The sequence below is a fragment of the Buteo buteo genome, chromosome 6 (genome assembly GCF_964188355.1).
Source record: "Buteo buteo chromosome 6, bButBut1.hap1.1, whole genome shotgun sequence".
NCBI lineage: Eukaryota > Metazoa > Chordata > Aves > Accipitriformes > Accipitridae > Buteo > Buteo buteo.
Genome location: NC_134176.1, coordinates 53,675,841 through 53,698,152, shown reverse-complemented (window position 1 = coordinate 53,698,152; position 22,312 = coordinate 53,675,841). Strand labels below are relative to the sequence as shown.

The following is a 22,312-nucleotide window of genomic DNA, read 5'->3' as shown; positions in this document are numbered from 1 at the left end:
CACTGCGCTGTTTTGTTACCCACCAGTCAATCTCTGATTTACGTCAACAGTACACACACAAAAACAAATGCTACTAGCAATGCAAATTCTCTTTCGAACGCATTTACAGATATTGGAAGGGTGAGAAAATTACCTTATCATCGGTTTCAACAACTGCATCTGTTTCACCACCTCCTTGCTAAACGATAGTGTATCTGGACAAATCCTTGCAGAATTCATCACAAGAAAAAAGCTCAGGGACAGTAGAACAGGAAAGGGGAGGGAAGTGACAAATCTTGTCCATGCAGAGTTACCTACAAAGCTGCAAGACAGCCAGACTCAGGCGCCCTTACATTTAATCATAGTCCGTTCAAAAAATCAACGTTTGGTCCCACTCCATACTGTTGCACTTCATAAAGAATCAAAGATTACAGCTGAAGATTGCAACTTCATGTTAAAAGACAGTCTACAGGTGTAATCTTGTAGGATGCTAAGAGAAACAGATCCAGTACATGGCTTCTTTGGGGCTCCTTCAGCTTTAAATGACCCGTCCTAGTCTGCAACGTTGAAGCGCACAATACAGCTCCAGCCACAGAAAGGATTTTGCAAGTCAATCTCGGGGAACAGTATGGGCACGCAGATCAATTTTTTTGTGAAAATATATTAAAAAATTACTGTCATCTAATATTTGAAAATAAGTATTGCCTTTTTATCACCAAAAAAACCATAGAAGCAAGGCTTAGGGTGTTTTTATTTGCTTTTTCACACACTCCGTATCTGGGGTCTGCATCTCTGCCCGGGGGGCGGACACATCGGAGCTCATCTCACATCCAGGAGTGCTTTGGCACGATACGATTTCCAGAGCTGACGGTGTGTGGTGGATTCCCCTGTGCTGCACCCAACAGAGCTGTATGGAGATCCCGGTTCTAGTTTCCACTAGCTCAGGCCTTCTGGTGCCCTGTGCTTCTGTGCGCTATAAACACACCTCGTGCCTCCTACCTTAACTTGAAAAGGAGAAGGAGGGGTGAAACCAAAAAGGCAAGCTCAGACTCCTCACCTCCCACAAGATGAACAAAGGTCGTCTTAAAACAGGTTAACAGAGACCATCTGAGGATGCACTTGGCTTCTTGGAAACAGAAAACTCCCATTATTTAAACCTCAAATACACAGCGAGAACCCAGAATGTTTTGCCTTTAAGAGAAGCATTTTGTCTTTGCCTGTGCACTGATGAAGATTCAACCCCCAGCCTTTTTTTTTTTCCCCTCCCCTTTTTTAAAAGCGGGGGGGAGGGGGCAAAATGCAAAGTAAAGGCAGAGTAACATTCTGGTACAATCAGAACTGGAGTGTGCACTTCGATTTTGCAATCCCACCTTTTAGAACAGAGGGAGCTCCTGAAAGCTCCCCTCGGCAGCCAAGCAGCACATCAGGATTCAGGTGGCTGAGCTGCCCTGGAATAACCAGATCCAGGGTCTTTAATGATGCCGAGAGCAACCACAAAGAACAAATGTCCCGGCTAAGCACACACGTAGGTTATCTGAGATCCCCTCCTGGCTTTCTTCTTATCTCCTCACTCTCCAAGGAGAACTAAGAAAGGATGAAGAGAGGACCACTTTCCTCTCCCCTCCATGAAACGGGGGGAGAGGGAAAATTGGAAGAAGCAAGCCTATTTCTGAAACCACGTGTTACCCCTGCCTTTGCTGAGCTCGCTGCAATCAAACCAGCAGGAGAATGTTTCATCCTGTTCCAAGAAGCTCCTCTCTTGCCCTAAGCATTATTTTTTCCTACCCTGCCCAACAATAATGGCCCAGGCACAAACATATCAGCAGTATTCAGCTATATTTTCCTTGGCTGCTTAAGGTGCTTTTCTAATAATATTCCTCAGAGAAAGCAGGGGTTTAGGAGCTATATAGCCTTGTATAGCCTTGACCCTGCCAAAATACACCGGCAGTGCTTCAGGGTCAGTCGCTCCCCTCCCGTGACTGACATGCTGACTATTTTGCCAAGGTCTCCAGAGATTCTTTGCTTCGCTCCGCCCCAGGAAGAGCGCATCCAGGGGAGACCCAAACCTGCAGAACCAGTGAGGAAAGACAGCAAGGCCACTGAGGGAGACCCAAGGACACCTGGACGGGAACTTAGTGTCTCATCCCACCACATTGTTTGAGACTTAAAATATTTTTTCATTTTGCACAGGGATGAAGGTTTGGAAGCCACCTTGGAATGCTTCATGCAAAAACCCTCGTGCTCTAGAACAGCAGTGCTGCGGTTAGGATGTGCATTTCTGGCACGTAGGAAACCTGCTTTCAGGACCCTGTTTTGGATTTGTGACAGCATAGGTGAAAAACCCAAACCACTTGGCTCGTAACCAGCATCTCTGTTTTGACTAAGAAATTCTATCCCAAACGCAAGAAATTCACCCAAGGAGAACTGAGCGGAGACCAACCCTTTCCCACAAAGCAGTACTGGTTTCAATAAATCAGCATTTTTCTGCAGGCAAATTGTTTCCTTGAAAAACTCCCAGCCAGTCTTAGCCCCAAGTAGTAACTAGTGTGGTTTCTGCTGAAGACATAAGCCTGGAAGCAACCCACCCAACAGAGGTTCTGCTTAGGAACAGCTCGCCTCCCCTAAGCAGGGCCAAGCCAACACCGTGTAGAAGAAACAAATAAGGTTTCCTGAAGTTTGCCCTGACACCTCAGGATTCTCCCCTCTTCTCCTAAACCAGCAGCTTGTATTGTTAAACAGAGGAAAGGAGGTGTGGTGGGAAAACCTCACACACTCCATTCCTATTTACTTTATTCATTCCTCAGTCTGCGTGTGTGATCTGAGACAGTAAAAATGCTGCCGATGTCCAAAAGAGCATGCACGTGTACGTACGTGTGTGGTGAAAGCTTTGGAGCCTGGCCTGTATGTTATGTGGACAACTTTACGCACTGGGGCAGACAGCATCTTTCTCTTCTGTAGCTCTAAGGAGAAGTAAACCTGTCTGCAGGCAGAATTAAAAGAAAACATACAGTAATACCACAGATGTATCTCAGAGTTTGTCTTGCTGATTTAAAACACTTCCTATGAATTAGCTTGAAAGCATCTCCAAAAGTAGAGCCTTCTTACACTATGTTCTCCAGAATGAACACTTTCCCCCTTCTAAACGCAGGATTTTATGTGCAATACAGGATTATCCTATATAGGTCACTGACACTCCGTGGACACCTGTGTAAGAAGGACTATTTAGATAAATAGCTCTATTCCCACACTAAATTTTTTGGCTTCTCTTCCTTTATTGCTAAGAATATTTCAATTGAAACAACATCTTTGTGCCTTTGAGGATCTCTGCTCCTGCTGCCACTTCCCCACCTGGAGCTATAATCCTACGCTTGTCACAAACCCAGCCACTGCTGCAGAAGTTATTACAGCTACAATCTGCAGATTATAGCAACTTTTAATAGGGGATAAGCAGCAGGAAGAGGTGAGCTTAAGCAGCAAAGAACCTGCTGGTTCAAAGAGCCCTATTATTAATATTTATTATTTTTAAGCATTCATTGAGTGCTCTAGAAGATAAAAGAATGAACTGAAAGCAAGAACCAAGTAACCAAGTTTGTATAAAACGAGACACCAAGAGAGCATAAAGAATCAGCACAGCGTCTGGGGAGCAGGGGAGCCAAAGAAGAAGTCGTAACAGCAAGGGGAAAAAAAGCCACACCTTTTATCAACAAGATGTTCCTAATAGTAAGAAGTATGAAGAGAATTAAAGAATTCCTCAGAGCCTAATCAGAACTGTTCCCCATAGGGGATCTTCTGAGCATTATTACAAGGCATTGGCATATCTTTAAAGAAGGGAGCTTTGATCATAAAAAGCAAGCTTGTGGAGGGCAGGACTGGAAAAACAACAAAAGGAAATGCAACTGCATCACCCTGTGGTATGAGGGCAAAATCCAGCCCGGGACAGACGCTTTACAAAGCTCCAAGTAAATCCATTTAGACCTTGTGTAAAAGGCTAGAACGCAGCACAATTCTCACTCAGGTCCTCCACCACAAGCAAATTCCTCTTCCTTCCCACAAACCCTTTGCCCCTGTTGCCCCAGAAGGACTCCCAGTTGGTACTTCTCTCCCCTAACAAAGATGCGAGCTCGTGGCTTACACCATTTTACACCTTCACACTTTCAAACAACAACCCATCACACTTCACAGTTCCAACGCACTTTACCGAGATTAGCTAACAAGAACGTTCATCATACCCACATGCTGAGGGTACTGTCTCCATCTTCACAGCTGGTGAAACAGATGCTCGGAAAAGCAGCGCAACTCTCCCAGAGCCAAAGAGGCTCTACAGCGGGCCAATGTTAGTGACGCTGGCATTTGCACCTCTCAGCTCTGAGCAGGAAAATCGGTGATGGGACTTGGGAGCGAGAGTCCAACCCCCCTCCCAATGCCCTCTGCTCCCCAAGGCTAGTGCAGAGCTTCGAAGCTGTTGCCAAAGAGCGTCACGTTACAGAAATACTACAAGAAATCCACCACCAACTGAAACTTGGAACTATCTGCAGCAGCATTAAGAAAATTAACGTTTTTAAACTAAACTCTGACTCTTCTCCTGCCAAGCCCTCCCCACTGCAGTATCAAAATATGAACGTGCAAAATGCAAAGCATGAAACCTTTTGCTCCTTTCAGCACAGTGAGGAGGGAAGGGAAAAAGAAGAAGAAAGAAAAAAAGACACAAAACAAAACAAAAAAACCTCTTAATCCAACCAGTCTCTGGGAAGCGCTGTTCTGTCTTAGTCTCATCAGACTGTTGTTCCTGACTGATGTTTCTCTTAATATTTAAAAGAAGAGAATATTTTTTTTAATTGGCAAAGCTCACTGTAAGCTGAAGTCCTTATCAGTTTGGAAGGTCTTTTTTCAAGACTGCGAACCCAGACTCATTCATCACATCAGCAAGGTATTACATTGTCAGTTCTCAGGCTGCCAAAGCAAAACGTAAGTCAAAGAGATCTATAGGTGCTTCCAGCATTGTGCCTCCAGCATTTGCAGAACTAGCCCTCAGCTCTTCCTGTACCTTATTCTGAAAAACAGCTTGGTGCAACTCTAGAAGATCATTGTTACATGTCTCTGCTTCAGCCCTATTCCCACCTGAAGCAAAAGCTTTGTTGATCAACACAAAAGCGCCTCATTCTAAGCAGCTCTGAGAATCCCCTCTGACATTACCAGGAACAAAGGGTGGCCAGCGCTTCAGAAATGCATCAGATCCAAAGTCCACCCCTCTTAAGAACATTTTGAGACATTCAATCTTTTACCTCAATTATTTCTCACACATGTCCACCGTGGACCCATCACATTATCGCTATTAAGCCCCATCAATTATTATCGGCAAGACTGACATCAAAAAGCGTTCTGTTTTCAAATAATTACAGAAATAAGTACATCAACAACAGTGACTCCCATTCCAAAATACACTGAACTCCCACATTGCTATCTCATCTACCCCACCAGCAGGTTTTTAGAAGTTTGCCTGAAAGGTACCCACAGGTCCCAGAGACTTCCATGAGAAACAGGTTCTCAGCAAGTCTGAGCAACCAGCCCAGTATAGGCATAAACTCTCTCTGTACAAGAAGATCTGGTTCTCTTTCCTTCCCCCCAAAATGAGATGTGCCATCAAGTGAGCCAAGAACAAACCCTGTCGAAGCTTTCCCAGCATAACGTGTTCCAGTTCAGTGCCCTGTGAGGTCCGTGACTCAAGAACAGGCAAACTGCCAGTCAGCTCATTTAGACCATTTTTCCTGAAGAAGTGTAGACACCATCATTTAGTGCAATCTTTATCACTGTAAAACTCCCTCCTCATAGACTGTCATACACTGAGCTTTTCATACGGAGTAAATATAGTAACTGTTTCCATAATAACGTTAGAAATACCCCAACAGATTAAATTCAACAGATGAAACAGGGCCATAAATACGTATGTCTAGCAACATGACCAAAATCACCCTTCTTCAAACTGGGCATCGGGCCACGAAAAAAAAGCTGCTAGCGTTACAATTTCAGTGCTGAGCCTTATGAGAAGCGCAGAGCTGCAGAAACAGTCAGTACTGTAATTGTGCACGATATATATACAAGCCAAGCTGCAGCCAGGGTCTCTAAGCTCCTGAGCCCCTGCCAGGCTGTGCCACTGACCCACAGTCAACAAGTCACCATATGGTCCCATACCCCATTCTGCTCATCTGGCTTGTTGGCTTTCCAGACATCTGGGATGGCATAAAATGTGTTTAAAGCTGTTTACAACTCAAGCGAGGAGTTCTGAAAGAATAGAAGAGCTATTACTATCTCTGCTATAGTACATGACTTTTCACATTAGCAGCTTGGTTCAGTTCCACTTCCCCAGGATCAACAACCGCTGTAAGAGTTTTGTCCTGACACTAACATCACAGACATCAGGAGCAAAGAGGATACTGGTTATACTGCTTCCAGAAGACTAGCTGGGGCAGACGCCAGATCACACTAGGCACCACAGACACCCCAAGAAAGTCCCTCTCTAACACGGCTCTGCGCCAATTACATGAGGGAGACAGAAGGGCAGGAATGGAGATGAACTAAACACAGTCGATCAACAGCTGAGCTGAGCAAACTCAAACATAAATCCTAATTCACAAAATCATGCAGCCCCTTTAATAATCACAGAACCAAGTAATATCAAACACATGGATGAGATTCAGTTTCAGCACTGTTTATTTCATCAAAAACATCCTCTCTCTCTTCCTGAAGTGATACACTGGTCTAAAAAAATCTGAACTTCATTTGGGTTTAAGAATTGACTCTTCTACAGTGACCTTTCAATTTCTTTCTGAAGTAGCTGTAAACTTCCATTTCAGACCAGGTTTATTTAGTAAATATATAGCAAAGGGAACATCCTGATGGCCACAAAAAGCCCCAAGGGACAAGAACCCCCAGAGACTTATCACTTGTCGGAATCCTTGTTGGAGGGACTACACAGACAGAAGGGATCCTGAGCTCAAACAAGACCTGTACTAAAAACCTGTGATAGTCAAAACCCCACTACAATCATCTCTGAGGACAATGACAAGATACTGGTTTTGGTTTTCTTTTAACTATTCTGGTGAGGGTAAGTTGACACTACATGAATACTCTCAATTGTCATGTAGTATCTGCTGCATATTACTCCACCAAACATGAAGCATTCACATTAGGCATGGTATCAAGACACCTGCAGAGGCAATTCAGATTCCCTGCCCCACCCCCCCCCAAAAAAAATAAAAAAAAAATCAGATATATACAACTCTCCAGGATTCTGAGCCTCTCTGCCTCTAGCTCTGAAGATCACCAATGAAGGACAGCACGTCCAGCGCAGCTCCACTGCCCTAGGGTACATGCTGCTGCTTATAAAGTTTGGGAAAACAGAAATCCTTCAAGACCATTGCTAGAGAACAGAAGGTGGCAGAGGTGCAGCAGCAAATCCCATTTGGGGTCAATTTGTAAGAGTAAAACATCTTTATCGTTTGTTTCTTTAAATCTTATCTGTGCAAAAATAAATAAAAACATGCTGACAAACTGGTTTAGCAGCTGGTGTGGTTAACAAAAAAAGATCAATGCACTGCCTTCCTTTAGCCACTTCTTTCAGTCTCAGGCAATTTATACTCAATTAGCCCATGACAGATCTTTACCAATGCAGAAATGATAAATAGCAAAGCAGCTGCTAAGGGCTCCAAGGCAAGAGGGTGAGGGGAGCTGCAATTAAAAAAAAAAAAACAACAAACCATCAAAACACAAGTCCCATCAACTATTTGGTGGCCACTGAATTCGCCCAAATCCTCTGGACCTAAGGGACAGGATAACTCATTCACCATTTTGGAAACTGAAGACTGCAAGAGCAGTGAAAAGAAAATAAGAAATGATGGTGTAGAGGAAAGAACAGACACAAGAGGAATACTGAACTGTGCAGTCACAAGAAGTGGTAGCACCAAATGCAACTCAGCTGTCATATCAATTACAAATGAGATAGCAGTGACCATCAGAAAGCAAAGCTCTGGACACCTGGAACATATCCTCATACGAAACACAATTAAAGACCAGTAGTCTTCCCAGTGCTGAGAAGTGGTGGAAAGGGAGGGAACAGACAATGAAAAGCATTTAAGAAAGTTTTCTGTTCAACCTTTTTCTTCCTTCATTTGCTACTTCCAGTTAACAATCATTTCCAAGAAAAAAAAAAAAAAAAAAAAAAGAGAACTCCTAAGAAATAGCTTAAAAGGGAATGAGCAATTTCAGATCCCAAACAGCTCAATCCTAGGCATCTTGGGGGAGAAATACACAGGCTTTGCCCTCTCATGCAAATACACTACTTGGTTTTGAGTCACTATTTTAAAGTGAAAACTAAAGACCACCACCTCTCAAAGCAAGTTACTTTCCAACCCTCACCATAATACTTGCAGGTTTTTTTTCTCAAAAAAACAAGAAAAATCGATCCAAAACCTTTCCCTCACATTTTATTGACGTCAGATTAAGTTAAACAAACAAAAAAAATCATACTAACATTAGTCAAAAACTCTTGAAAAAGCAAAAGTAGGGATTATCTTGCAACAACACCCCCAAACAAGGACTGCTTCAGCAGCCTCACAGGATTAGCGAGGAGTATAGATATTCATCTGTTTTAATTATAGCTCCCAAACAGACCTCAGACCTACTACCACCTCATGCAATGACTCATCTTCAAGATGTAGAGAACTACGCGCTACCTCACAAAACTCCCCGAATACAACTTGGACCACCATCTGCTTACTTAGATACCTTAAGCCTCAATTTTGTAGCGTCTGAACTTCTCTTTTCAAGTCCTTCCTCATCTAAGACCCATGGCCCCATAAATCCAGTAGCTTCTGTTCCCGGAGCAGTTGTGTCTGTTTTTCTGCAGCCTGGTGAGAACAGACAGGACTCAAGATAATTAAATAAAAACACAGGAACTCCATTATTTATTTTAAAGGAAAACGTGTTTTCTAGGAAGAAAGTCCTTTATTTGGGCAAATCTGTAAGCTGTTTATCAGCTTAAACTCATTATCTGCCCATATGGTCTTAGCACTGTGGTTTACAAAAAAAAAAAAAAAAATGGGCATGCACTAGCTGATGAAATGTCATCTGCCCTTATGCCAGAAACTAGTATTTTTGCATTGACATCAAATTAGGATCCTTGCCACAAGTGAAGGGCTACCATAAGGATAGTCATAATATTTTAATTATGAAGGGATCTTACAGAAGGCAGCAAGGAAGGCAGGGGCAAAGCAAGAAAACCCATTCACAAAAATACAAAGTCACTTAATTCACTTTTTCCCTCCTCTGTTATTCTTTTTGTCTGGGGAGATGGGGTGGGAAGAGAGCAACCTATCTTGAAAAGAAAAAAAAGGCAAGAGAATGAGATGCTAGAGCCAGTAAACACACATCAAAGCAGGAGATGGCTCTGCTTCAGCTGCCTCCAGTATTCAACCTGGGATAGATTAAGGCAAGATAAAAGGTGCTAGGAGGGAAAATACTACCCCTACAGCAGCGCAGACCCTCTCCCTCACTTGCTCAGCCCTAACGCTGAGAGAACGCCAGGACCCCAGCCAGCCCTGCCGCACCGAATGCGGCAAGCGCAGATGATAGACCTAGTTTTGGAAACCCAAATTTGTCCACCATCGTCTGCTGTCGAGGTCTAGCTCCACGCAGTGAGGTGGTTCGAAGCCCTTCCCGCTCCCCCGTCGAGCCGCTGCCGCGGAGCAGGAGCTGGGTTTATTGATTCTGTGAGTCACAATTAGCCACGGGACGCAGGACCAAAGGTTTAGCACAGGACATTAAACCTGACTGTCTGAGCTGTCAACTTGGTTATTCCAAGGAGAGAGAAACAAATTGAAGTCACAGTAACAGATGTATCTCATGTTTTATGAACTGCAATATTATTCCTGGTTACAGAGAGTTTCTGCCTTTTAAAACAGACCTGCAACGCTGCATGTATGAAATTATTTGAATTAAACAACACACAGGCAACTTGGCAAAGGACTTAAGGATAGCTCAGCATTTTCATACGCACACAATGATTCCTGTTTCCCTTTCGCCCAGCCCCACCCTGAGAAGTATAATACATGTGAAAGCAGCCAAAAATGAGATCACGCCAGGCTAGAGTCCTTCGTTGCCGTCAGCCGAGGCGAGGATGCAAACACTTAGACCCCACTCCTCTTTGGTGGAAAACACACTCGGCCCCTTCTCGGTTTCCACTGTGGGTAAACTAAGTTGCTGGGACCCTTTCTGAGTTTTAAGCGAGCCTGGAAACAGAACACTGGTGTTCTTCCCAGGATGCCTTATCCTTACTCCCCAGGGGCGATAAAGGGATTTCCCCATAATTTACAAAGGAAACCTGAAATACCTACCCCAGGAGCAAAAGCCACCCCCAAGTTCATTTGGCTCCTCCGAATCTAGGAGGCAAGCGGAGCCGGGGGGGGGACCGACGCTCCAAAGGCTCTGCCGAAGAGCCACGCTGACACGGCACAGCAAGAAAAGCCCTCTCGTGGAAACTGTCAGCATCACCCACCCGAGCCCTCCTCCATCTGCGATATCTCAGAAAAGTTAAAGGCTCTTCCTTTCTCCCTCTCAGCCCGCTACGCTTAAATTCATGGCAACTGTATCGCATGGTATTTTAGCTGACGCCAACAAAAGCTGTACCTCAGCCACGACAAATACAGAAACATTAACTGCCTTCCAGGGAGGGTCAAACATTTGAATCATTTTAACATACAATACAAATACTTCAGTGAAAGCAGATGATAAAGAAGCACATCTGTACGTTATGCTACACAGTCGAATTTGAAAGATTCCCCCCAAATTATAAAAAAAGATGAAGAACGTACCTACTTCTCCCAATGACACCCCTATCATTAGCTCTCAGTTTGCATACTTTTGAGACAGAACAACTGCTGCTCCTTACAAAAGCACTAAATACTGAAATAAGCATTTTACCGCTGGAATCCATCAAATGCTTGGATACATCCTCTTGAATTAAGACATCTCTTTAACAACTCCACACACTTTTTTACCCACTAGTAAAAATCCAGGGCGAGCCTGCACTCACTATTTGCATATAGCCAGCCAGGCACACAGCCATCTCCAGCACGCTTCTGCCCAAGCAGCTTCGGTAGCCACTGGCTATTCAGCGGAATACGTGCCTAGAGTCTATTAATTGTGTTCAAATTTTCTCTTATTACAGAAACACAAGCAGTAATCAGGCTGAGCTTACTAATTGCCGAGAGAAGCGCTAGAGAAAAAAAGAAGTTACAATTACCACACAGACTTCACAGAAAACCACCCAAGTACAATGCGTCAGAAAACGCTGTCTGCTCGCTCGCTACAACATTTAAACACAAAAGTTCAAAAAAAACTTTAAATGCTCGTCTGTACAGTTTATGAACCCCACACCTCTCAGTGGGCTGGTACCTCACTAGCGTGTTGGTGCGGCAATAAATCTCGATTAGAGCGCGGGGACTTGACCCAGCGTGGCAGGGTTGCAGTTCGCCCACCGGCAAAAGTGGGAAAGAGAAAATTCCTACCGGACCGCAGTCAGAAACACGGGTAACTCTCCCCCCCCGCCTCCCTCTCCTCATCCAAACTTCAGGGGGGTGGCTCACCCCAAAACGCTACAAGCGGGCGGGCAGACACCCTGCGGTTCCTCCGCTCGCTTTTACAGCAAGAGGGCTCCCGGAGCGAGGTGGAGGGGAAGCAGTAAAATACAGAAATACTAAGAGCAGGCTCTGAGACCCCCCCGGGTACCGACCACAAGAGGTTCCCCCGTAAAGGAGTTACCGGCGGGGCGAGCTCAGCTGGCTCGGGCTGGCCAGGGAACCCCTCCGCCGGCGTTACGGCCAGCCGGGCTGGCATTTCAGCCCCGAAAAACTTGCACGCCCAGCTCTCCCCCAGGGCTGACCGAGGAAAAGCCACCGAACCCCGGTGCCGGTGCCGGCCCGTTACCTGCCGGCGGCCGCAGCGCGGCTCTCCGCGGCGGTTCCCCGGGGACGCACCGAGCTGCCGGCGGGAGAACGAAGGAAGGAACGAAGGAAGGAACGATCGGGCGGCTCCCGCCTGCGTCGGGCTCCCACTCCCGTGCCCGGCAGCCGGCTCCACCTCCCGGCCGTGCCCCCTTCTCCGCCCCCGCCCGGCTCGGCTCGGCTCCGGGCTCTGGCCGTGCTCCACCCTCTCCTCCCTCCCCGTCCGAAAACTTCCCGGGGAACCCTCGGCCGAAATCGCCGAAGGCTGCCGGGCGGGGGAACGACTCGCCCCCCTTTTGCTAACGTATCCCCGGAGGTCGTTTGGGAGAGGCGGCCAAGCCTGGGAACCCTCCCCGCCGGGAAAGGGGCAAATTCTGAGCCCGCCGGAGGAAGGAGAGGTGCTTAGTCCCTGTCTCCAGGGTGCCCCCCTGTCGTGGTTTCACCCCAGCCAGCAACTAAGCACCACGCAGCCGCTCACTCACTCCCCCCCACCCAGTGGGATGGGGGAGAAAATCGGGAAAAGAAGTAAAACTCCTGGGTTGAGATAAGAACGGTTTAATAGAACAGGAAAGAAGAAACTAATAATGATAATGATAACACTAATAAAATGACAGCAGTAGTAATAAAAGGATTGAAATGTACAAATGATGCGCAGGGCAATCGCTCACCACCCGCCGACCGACACCCAGCCAGTCCCTGAGCAGCGATTCCCTGCCCCCCCCCCCTTCCCAGTTCCTATAGTAAATGGGACGTCCCATGGTATGGAATACCCTGTTGGCCAGTTTGGGTCAGGTGCCCTGGCTGTGTCCTGTGCTGACTTCTTGTGCCCCTCCAGCTTTCTCGCTGGCTGGGCATGAGAAGCTGAAAAATCCTTGACTTTAGTCTAAACATTACTTAGCAACAACTGAAAACATCAGTGTTATCAACATTCTTCACATACTGAACTCAAAACATAGCACTGTACCAGCTACTAGGAAGACACTTAACTCTATCCCAGCTGAAACCAGGACACACACACCACACCACCACCCCCCGCCCCATAACACCTGATGATGGGTTTCTGATCCCTGGGATGCAAGAGACCGGGGACGTGGGAGGTCACTTGTTGACCAGGATGCCTAAACGCGTTCGAAGAGCTGTCAGAGAAACTTTCGAACAAAGAACATCACCGCGGGATTGGAAAGCCTTTCAAAAACACACGCTAAATCAAATGGAGAGCCCGGGTTTGTGACGTGGGAAAAGCCAACCCTCCTAAGACCGGTTTCCTAAGGAAATACGGCTTGTGCGGTTGTGCTCTGTGTGCGTGCCGATAACTTCTGAGCCAGGTAAACAATTTCGATTGAGTTTGACAACTACAGGTTTCAGGAAAATAGGTAACTGTGGAGAAGAGGTCATCTCTTTTACTGCTCTTGCACGTAGGATGACTGTATCCCAAGTCCAACAGCATCCAACAGACACCAGGGAATCCACAGGGGAGGTTCAACTCAACTATTCCCTAGGGAAACCCCACTTCACTGCTCCTGATACTCACGAAAGTCCTTGCTGGGTTGGAGGGAAAGAAATTGAGGGAGGAAGAAGCGTGCAGATGTAACGCGATTACTGAGTAACAATCCATAACTCAGGAGCAAGGGCGTTAATAAATTGGATATTGCGCTCACCTATAACAACAGAGGTGATAGCAATCCTGCGAGGGCCAGATCCTGCAAGTGGTCCTATGCAGACACGTCCTTGTGCTGATAAGAAGTCCTGTTTATTTTGTGATGCTTTCCCTACAAGTTGGCGGACACGGATCTGGACCCTCAAAGCCTCTTAGAAGAACAAGAGACAACAGGAATGTCTAACAGTGCAGTGCAAAGGAAAAAAGACGCGCTAGCGTCTCGGTATAAATATGTCTGCTAATGCCTCATATGTCTGGTAACGAACAATTACAAGGCTCCCCAGGTGCAGATATTTGTTGGCATCGGCCTTCTTTTTTTCCTGATGCGGTATAAAAAGAGCGAGATACACACAGAATTGAACAGTTATGGTCCCGAATCCATTTCTGTGTAATAGCAAAACTAGATTACACAACCAGATAGCATTTGTAACGTTTGTTTTGTTATAGTCTATTGCTTAAGACAGGCAATCATTTCAAGGTCTGGTATTTTCTTGTAATGTTTGGGCCCATGTTTTCCCATTTCTGTTTCACTATTCATTTATTTGTGTCACAGCATGATCCTACCTCTCCTTGGTCTTTGTGGCAGCGTAGGGGATTTCCATTTCTTTATTAGACACAGTTTGACACGAGGTAATAGCCTTGTTCCTCATTTGATTCCTTTGCAAAGGACTCGGAGTGCTATTTTCCAGGAGGCTGGCTTGTCATACCCCTTGAGCAGCAGATCATGGCTCTTTCAGGCAGAGATTACATTTGCGCTCTGCAGACCTGTCAAACCGGGCGCCGTTGGCCCTCCCTCTGCGCTCCCCCGTAACAGTCTCACACATTTACCCTTGCACCGTCACGGGACCGTTTCAGGACCCCACATGCCAGGCAATTTTGCCACGTACCTTGTGAACAAACCACAAAAATGCGTGTGTGTCGGTCTCGCCACCCGACTCCTACCCGTTTTGTGGCCTAACGCGCAGATCTCATGCAGAGGGTTTCTAGGAAACCGCATGGGCTTAGTCCTGCCCAAAACACCGGTTTTAAACAACTGCAGATTCAAACAGACAAGATCCCTTCCTCATCAGGGACACTCTTGGCATTTTTCCAACAACTGCCCCCCCCACCCCCTCCCTTCCAGTGACATCATCATTCTGATATTTTGGAAAAAAGTACAGGGCAATGTATCCTAAGACTTGTATGTGTTTTCTGTTTTCCATCCTGATTCTATGAAACTGTTTTGTAAATGAACAAAAGTCAACTATATGTGACCCCAGCTTTCAAATCTTCCACATGCTCGCATAGACACAATAGCGCTCTTACATGGTCAACTGTGCAGTTTAAGGGGCCACTATTGAAAATTAGCTTCCCGAGTTTATAGTGCTTTCACTGTCATGAAGGAACTGCTTTGTGAATCCCAGCCAGCGCTGAATTGAGTTTTGCATTTAAAGCTGGGGTTTACTTTCTTTGTGATGTGCAAAGGATATAGTATATCCTCTGGGAACTTAAAGCATAATAGCAACCTTGGGTAATTTTATCACAGATAAGCTTGCGAGTGGGCTGTTTTACTTGTTTTCTGATAAATACATCACTGAATTGAAATCCGAGCAAGGAAATAGTTCCATGGTTTAGCCCAAAACACTAAAGCCACTTTCTCCTGTTTCAGAATTGCCTAGAGCTGCAGCCCTCCCACTGTCTGAAGGGTCTGTCCCTTGAATATTACATCATGTGTATCATAATCCGAAGAGTCTCTCCGTTAACACTTCTGATAGGCTTGACTTCTCAGAAGCAGAAACTGTAATGGTGGGAAGCCACGAGCAAATTGGGGCAGGTTCCTCACTGGTGTTAACTGGGTGGATTTTGAGAGAATTGAATTTCGCTCCGTACAGCTAAGCCGTTGCTTATGAGCCCTTTCCTGTCTGCGCTTCACATCTTAGTTCTCAACTTCACAGTTTCCCTGTCGCTTCCTTCCCTGGCCTCCCCGCCTTTCCTCCCGCTTCCTTTGCCTCCAGCCTGCTCCCTTTCTTTTCCTACCATTTTCTCTCAGTAGTCCTACTAGCGTGTTTCCCAATTTGCTCTGAAGGCAAATAAAGCAGGAACCCAACCCCGATCCCTCTTGGCTGTGATTCCTAGACCTGGACCGACACACAGCCCAGCTCATTGCCGAGGCAGATGGGCAGAAGGAAACTCTCTGGCATCTGCATGCTGGAACCTGAGCGCCAGTCTATTTCCAGATAACCATGGCAAATTCCAGGAGCAATCTGTGCTCAGTAGAAATCGCGCGGCGTTATTAACTCTGCCGTGAGACTGAGTGGCACTTCTGAGAGCGCAAAACAAACAAGGTCTTAGCCACCGAGAGCTTAAGATGACAAACCGACTGTCTAAACCTGATCACCTGCTCCCAGATAAAGACAGCAAAGTAAGCGATCTTGTTTTTCCGAAATGTCAAGCACTTGTAGTGCCGACTGAAGTTACCCTGATCAGTATGCTCTCTCATCTGCTATCAGACTGCTTTCCCAGGGCCCCTCCAGCAGGCTTGGGAAAACAGCATGAGGGGGCAGTTGATGTACTGGTAGCGAGAGGTTTGTTCAAGCTTTGTTATTAAAATCATAATTAAAACCTTGCCAGTGTATTTTTCAACCCAGTTTTGCTTTCCCAGGCTCAGCTGGGAAAACTGAAGCTAAATTGTTTATGAGTTGGGTTCTTTGTCAATAGCAGCATTTCCCAATCATTTTCATCCAAGCAACAGCTAACGTTTTGGAGAAAAAAATATCGCAGGCCCTCATGCAGCTTTGCCATGGTAATTTATTATTATTTTTTTTAATCAAAAACTAAGCTGCGTTTTTAATATTCATTTACAGATCTATTTTTCCCAGCTTCGTCTTCGTATTTACTTGATCACATGGTAACATACATGTATGTTTTTTCTGAAGTAAAAAGGCATGTTTTGTCACCATTTCACATATGACCTTCTCACATCTCTCAGACCCACAGACCACAAGGTGGGAAGCAGGTTTCTAGGGCAAAAGACATGCTCTTCTTAAGATTATCCAATCCGTGAACAACACCTCCCGCTCATTGAGATACTTAGGTAGGTAGACATAATTTTCCTAAATGCTTTCCTGCCCACCTCCCTCCTTCCTTGTCTTTGAAGTTGCAAGGTTACACAAAAGAACTGGCAGTGGTGCCTAAAACCAAAACTGCAGAAGCAACAATTGAATGAACCCTTGGACGCTGCCCAGAAAAATCTCAACAAAGAGAATTTGGTGTAATAATTTTAATATTCAGCATTGAAGGGATACTTTTAAAGCAAAATGGACATATTTAAGATGATAGCCATCTCCACTGCTAACAACAGGTAAAGCTATATATTACTGAACTGAAAAAAAGCTAGAAAATACCCTGCCCGCTGTTTGCTTTTTTTCCTTAGGTTTCCTAAAATGGAGCTTATGCCAGAACCCCAAGTTTTCCAACTGCACATCTTTTGAGAAAGTTCTTATCCTTTGTATTTCCTCTGAAATTTGCAGCTGAGCTTTTTCTGTGCTTCTTGAACCCTACACGGAAACAAACCTTGTATCCCACGATCTTTTTAGAAATTTTCACTAAGGACAAGCAAAATGGAGGCCCCCATTGTACCAGAAACCCTGCAGTCTCTTTCCCCTACACATTTAAACATGACAAGAGAGACAAATACAGAGGAACAGTTATCCCCATTTGCAAATAGGAAATTGAAGCATGAAGAATGAATGCTGAAGAAGTGCTAGAGGTCTGTGGCAGCTCCAGGACACGAGCTAGGAGATCCTGGATCCCAGACAAGTGCCTTACTCATCCAAACATCTATCCTCAAATGTTTTTGAGCTTCTTGGCATTTGCATTTCTCTTATAACACAAAGGGAGGAGGCTCAAATGCGCTTTTAAAGCTCCAGCTGACACTAAAATCCTGGAGCTATTTTTATTCTCATAAGATTTTACAAAGCACCTTTCTCCATTTAAAAAAAAAGAAAGCTAACAAACATAGCTTCAGGGGTTATTGTTCCTTGAGATGTTCTAATTAAATAGCACTTTATTGGCTAGTTAGATTTCTTCATGATTTTTCTGACAAAGATACGGTACGTAGTTCACAGATATCTACAGAGAAAAGCAGTAACTGCCAGGGGGAGGATGGAAGTGTTGAAAACTTCACTTCTGACAACAGTTAGATGGTCACCCTGCAATTTGTTTCAACACAGCCAGTTGTGTTGCCATAACTTGTTAAACATCTGCTAAAAACATATGGAATCCTCCTGGGGGATGTAAGTTGATGCCATTCATCACACTATTTCACTGCTTCCCTTCTCCCCAAATGACTCCCTCCAGTGAGCCAACTGAAGCAAAGGATTCCGATGTCTATTTGTAGACAGGGATCCCTAGTTAGAAAAGTGGTGATTGCTCCCCTTGAACCCAGGACAAGGTCCTCTCCAAGCAAATTCTTCTGAAGCACACGTAACATGGTTAAGGAGAAAAACAAAACAGCACATCATCAGAACTCCAAATCAGTCATCCCACTGGGCCCTTAGGTGAGAGGAGGTAGCACGGTGTCCTACGGGAAAACTATTCCCCATTCTGCAGAAGTTGGTTTACATGGGCACTACCAGGTTAGCTGGGAGATTGCTGAAATTATGACCTTTGGCATGGAAGGAGCTAAAGTTTTTCCTGGTATCGCATAAACTAGAATTTTATTAAATCCAGCAAGTTGGACTTTCCACTGGGATAAAAACTCATGGCTGTGTAAAATGACCACAAGAAGGCTGTAAAATGCAACCACGGTGTCAATGACCTGGAGCGTTATTACTGGCACTCGGTTTGCATGGTGTAAAGGTTGCTGGACATCACACGTGATCCCAGAACTTTTCATGGTCAGATTCAGTGCCCTAAGGGCAGTGTAGCTTTTAAGACCTGGACCAATCTCCAGCAACAGATGGAGAAGTCATATCCTAACAAGTCCATGAAGCAACGATTGGGTGGTGATGCTACTATAACCTCATTGGGATATCTACCGAAAAGTACACAGCTTGCTTTTGTTCCCAGAAGCTTCTCTGCTTTTTCTCAGATATGCTACTTTCTTTAATAAAAGATAGTACTTCTCTGCAGACCTCTTTTCACTTGTAGTTCACCCCCCTTCCAAGCATACACACAGCCAGGGCAGAAACAAAACTGCACAAGTTTTGCTTCTTTTTCTGCAGTCTCAAGAGTCCTTCTGTGCATGTGTGCATAAGGCAGCCCTGCTCTTCTGTCAACAAAAAGGGAACTTGTAAGTGAATAAAGCATCCATGCTCGGTACAGCAGCTGTGAAATTGCTGAATGCTGCACAGTGGGATTGAGGCAGACTTGGTGCTGGGTTAAGATCGGTTAATTTAAAAAATGTAGTAATAAAATAGAATGGTCCTTGTGAACCCTTCGCCAGGCACTAATTAATCACCCTCCCATTTTTACAAGTGAGAGCAAATGAATGCCAGGAATATTTGCCTAAGTGGGCATCAGAATTAGAATTTAGGGCTCCTAACCTGTGATTGAATCACATGATTGCACCTCTATCAGCTACTTCAGACATAAGGTTTCTTTACCTGAAAATGAAAACCCTTTCACTGGCTGGACACTCATTAGGTGGAATGACTGGTGTACAAATATGGTTATTTTACAGCTTAAAAATATGGATTCTGTAGGGCACTGTGGAACACAGGTTGGAACTATGCGAGTCCCTTATCAGGCTGATTCCTGCTGTGAATGTTTTAAACAACATTGTGAGTTACTAGCTGCTGTTTCCTATCAGGAAGAGATAAACTGTTGATTTATTAAATGTTGGAGCCAGCTTCACCCCTAGTTTTACTAGACTGATTTCAATGAAATAATGCCAAGGACACATTCTCTTAGCTAAGTAGCCCGTAGCCACCTACTGAGATTAATTTACTGTACGTACATCACAAAAGCTTACAAAGCAAGAGAAAAAAAAGCACCTCCTTGTTTCCTGTTTTTCTGAGCTACCCTCAGAGAAGGATCCAGAATCTAGGTTCTGTTGGAAAGATCCCCAAGACACTCTTCCAGTCTACTAGGAGAATCCAGCAAACCCTTGAAACCTGGTAAGTACGGAAAGCCTGGCAAAGGCTCTGAAGCTTCTTGCTTCTCCCTCTTGTAAGCAGCCCCTTCGCGCAGCCTTTCATGCCGTGTTTTGGCACTCGTGATCCTGGCTGTGATAACAAATTGCAGAAGATTTACTCTAATTCTTTACTTTCCCCCATGTATCCCTGTGATAAGCCCTCGCTATCGGGTCCTGGGTTGTCTTCCAGGTGATCTCCCTTCGGTTCCACAGATAAAGACACAAAGCAGAGGGTGAGTAGGGAGAGGAAGGTCGGAGACAGACAGAAGGGGCTTTTCTCTTCAACTTGACAGAATGGGGGCAAATACCTCTGTTGCAAGCAGAAGCAACGGCACGTTAGAAAGGATAAGAACGGGAACTCTGGCTTCTTGGAACCAGCCACTGAAATGAAGCAATCGTGTTGGGAAGCCCAGGGTATTGATAGAGCAGCTGGTCTCCTTCCAACTGGGATTCGCTGTGTTCCAGGGCTATAATCAGGCAAATAGAGAATTTGCCAAGCAAGGCTTTATTCAGTGTGCCAGGGAGCAGCCGTCCCTTCACCTGAGCTAGAAATGGCTTCACTAATGTGCGGCATGTGCACGAGTCACTAAAGAGCCTTCACCCTTCATCAGTCAGAGAAGTGCAGTTGCGTGTGCAGGAGGACCGGCAGAGGGAAGGGGATGACAAGCTATTAAGAATGAAGCCTAATGGCCCCTTGAGAGCATTGGGAGTGGGGAAATAAAATAAAATTAAAAAAACCCTTCACCTGAATTTTAATCACACCCAAGGGAAGACATGAGATTTAATACAAAACATTACACAGCTGCTTTGCTACACGAGATTAACTTCATGTAACAGGATGAATAAAAATATTCCCACTCCAACTTTCTGAAACATTCTGCCCTGAGGCAGTGAGAGAAATGGCACAGAATGCAGAATGAGGCAGGGAAATGAGCTAGAGATGCTTTTAAGCTCTGTGCAAGTCACCCATCCAAAGCTGGGCTCTGACACAAATCTCCTTCAGCATCTCAAATTAATAATTCATCCTTAGCTGGGCGATCATTAAAAGATCTCTTTTTTGTAGACAGACAGTCAGAGAGAACAAATGTAAGAGTTAATGCCGGCTGGCAATACTGTGAATCTTTGAAAGCAACAGGCTATGACAGCACTTCTTAGGTTCTCCCAGTGCTATGCTTAGAGCCTGGGCATCTGCAAAAGACTGTACATGTGCGTGCGTGAGGAGTGACCCACTTCTGCAACTGGAAGTTGGAATGCCTCCCAGATGCACACATGACATTTTGGCAACAGAGAGAGAGAGAAGGGGAAGGAACCTAGGAAGAGAGTTCAGAAGACGAGTGCGAATGAAAATACCAAAGCAGCAAAACATCTAGTTCTAAACTCTTGGTAATCGGACATCCAAGATGAGCTGCTATCAAGGTCACAAGAGGTCTTTGGGGTAGAAACGAGGCAACTTCCCTCAGCCACCAAGAGAAGCTGTGAGCTCACATTGCAGGCTGTCAAAGTCAGCAGGGACTTGGTCATAAATTGATTTACAAGAATATCAGCTGGAGATATAACCTTTTTGCTTTTCAAGCTGTATAGAAAATGCATGTCCCTTGACAAGTAACTTTCCCTGGTAACCCCGTCAACCATTTATGAAGCAAGAGTGGTATTTCCTTAGTGCTCAGCGTAACAGGCAGCGTGCAATTCACAAAATACACCTCCATCCATAATAAACAATTCCTAAAATTAACTGTTTCCTATTCCTGATAAAATTATCAGAAACACCCAACTGATCATTGTGCACATTTTGCACTTTTCTTTTTGGGGCAGCAGCCCTGTTTGGTCCTGGAAATTAAGCAGCTTCTAGCACTGACTAGGCCTTGGAAAATAAATCCAGATCTCAACAATTGCAATGAGTCAGATGTGATTTTCTTCTTTTACGCCAGATGAGAATTCACAACTTCGGTGCGATGCCAGTCATAGAAATAAGCAAAACAGAGAGTTGCAGCGTGCTCGGGGACAACGTGCTGCCTACTTAGTCTCTACAGGAGCTCTGGAAAGGCACGCTGGCTGCGGCTGCTCAGACAGAAGTCAGGGTTATTTGGAACAGATGCAGCAGTTGCTTACCTGATCTCTCTCAGGTGTCTGGCAGCAGCAGTCGCAGCAATCCCAGCTCCCCAGTGCTCTTCTCTTCAGCCTGCAATTACAGTTGCACCCCTTCCCGCTACTCTTCTCTCACCTGTGGAAAAAGCAGTCTCGTGCCAGTCCCTCATCCTGGGGGCTGAAAAACTCAACTTTTTCTATGCTGTTGAGAAGCGTAGAAGAAGTCACCCCCAGGCACTGGTGATGCTCTGCAGCTGGAGGTGTTCTGAGTGAGATGTAAATCAAGATACATGGTCATAAAGCAGCTAGTGACAAGTCTTGGAGGAAAAAAAAAGGTGTTATCTTTAGTAACCAGGCCAAATGCCAGCTCCAGCTAAGATAACAGACATTCTACTGACTTCCTGCAATTTTCCTTCAGTGAAATATTATCCTCTTTACTTCCTGCCAGAGTGTCATTTAACACTGCTTTGCCAGTCTAAC

General features: G+C 45.2%; 1 protein-coding gene across 6 annotated transcripts in view; it reads right to left on the bottom strand.

The window, feature by feature from the left end:
- Positions 1-21,937, bottom strand: part of TSPAN18 (tetraspanin 18) — a 130,050-nt gene extending 108,113 nt beyond the window's left edge. For 2 of the 6 annotated variants that reach the window (XM_075030964.1, XM_075030972.1), the window contains exon 1: positions 11,959-12,106. The gene's annotated coding sequence lies outside the window, so the exon portion shown is untranslated. Of the gene's footprint in view, positions 1-4,208; positions 4,271-11,958; positions 12,107-21,856 lie in introns of those variants that run through there. The other 4 variants (XM_075030970.1, XM_075030966.1, XM_075030967.1 and 1 more) reach the window with 4 other exon arrangements.
- Positions 21,938-22,312: the final 375 nt, after the last annotated feature.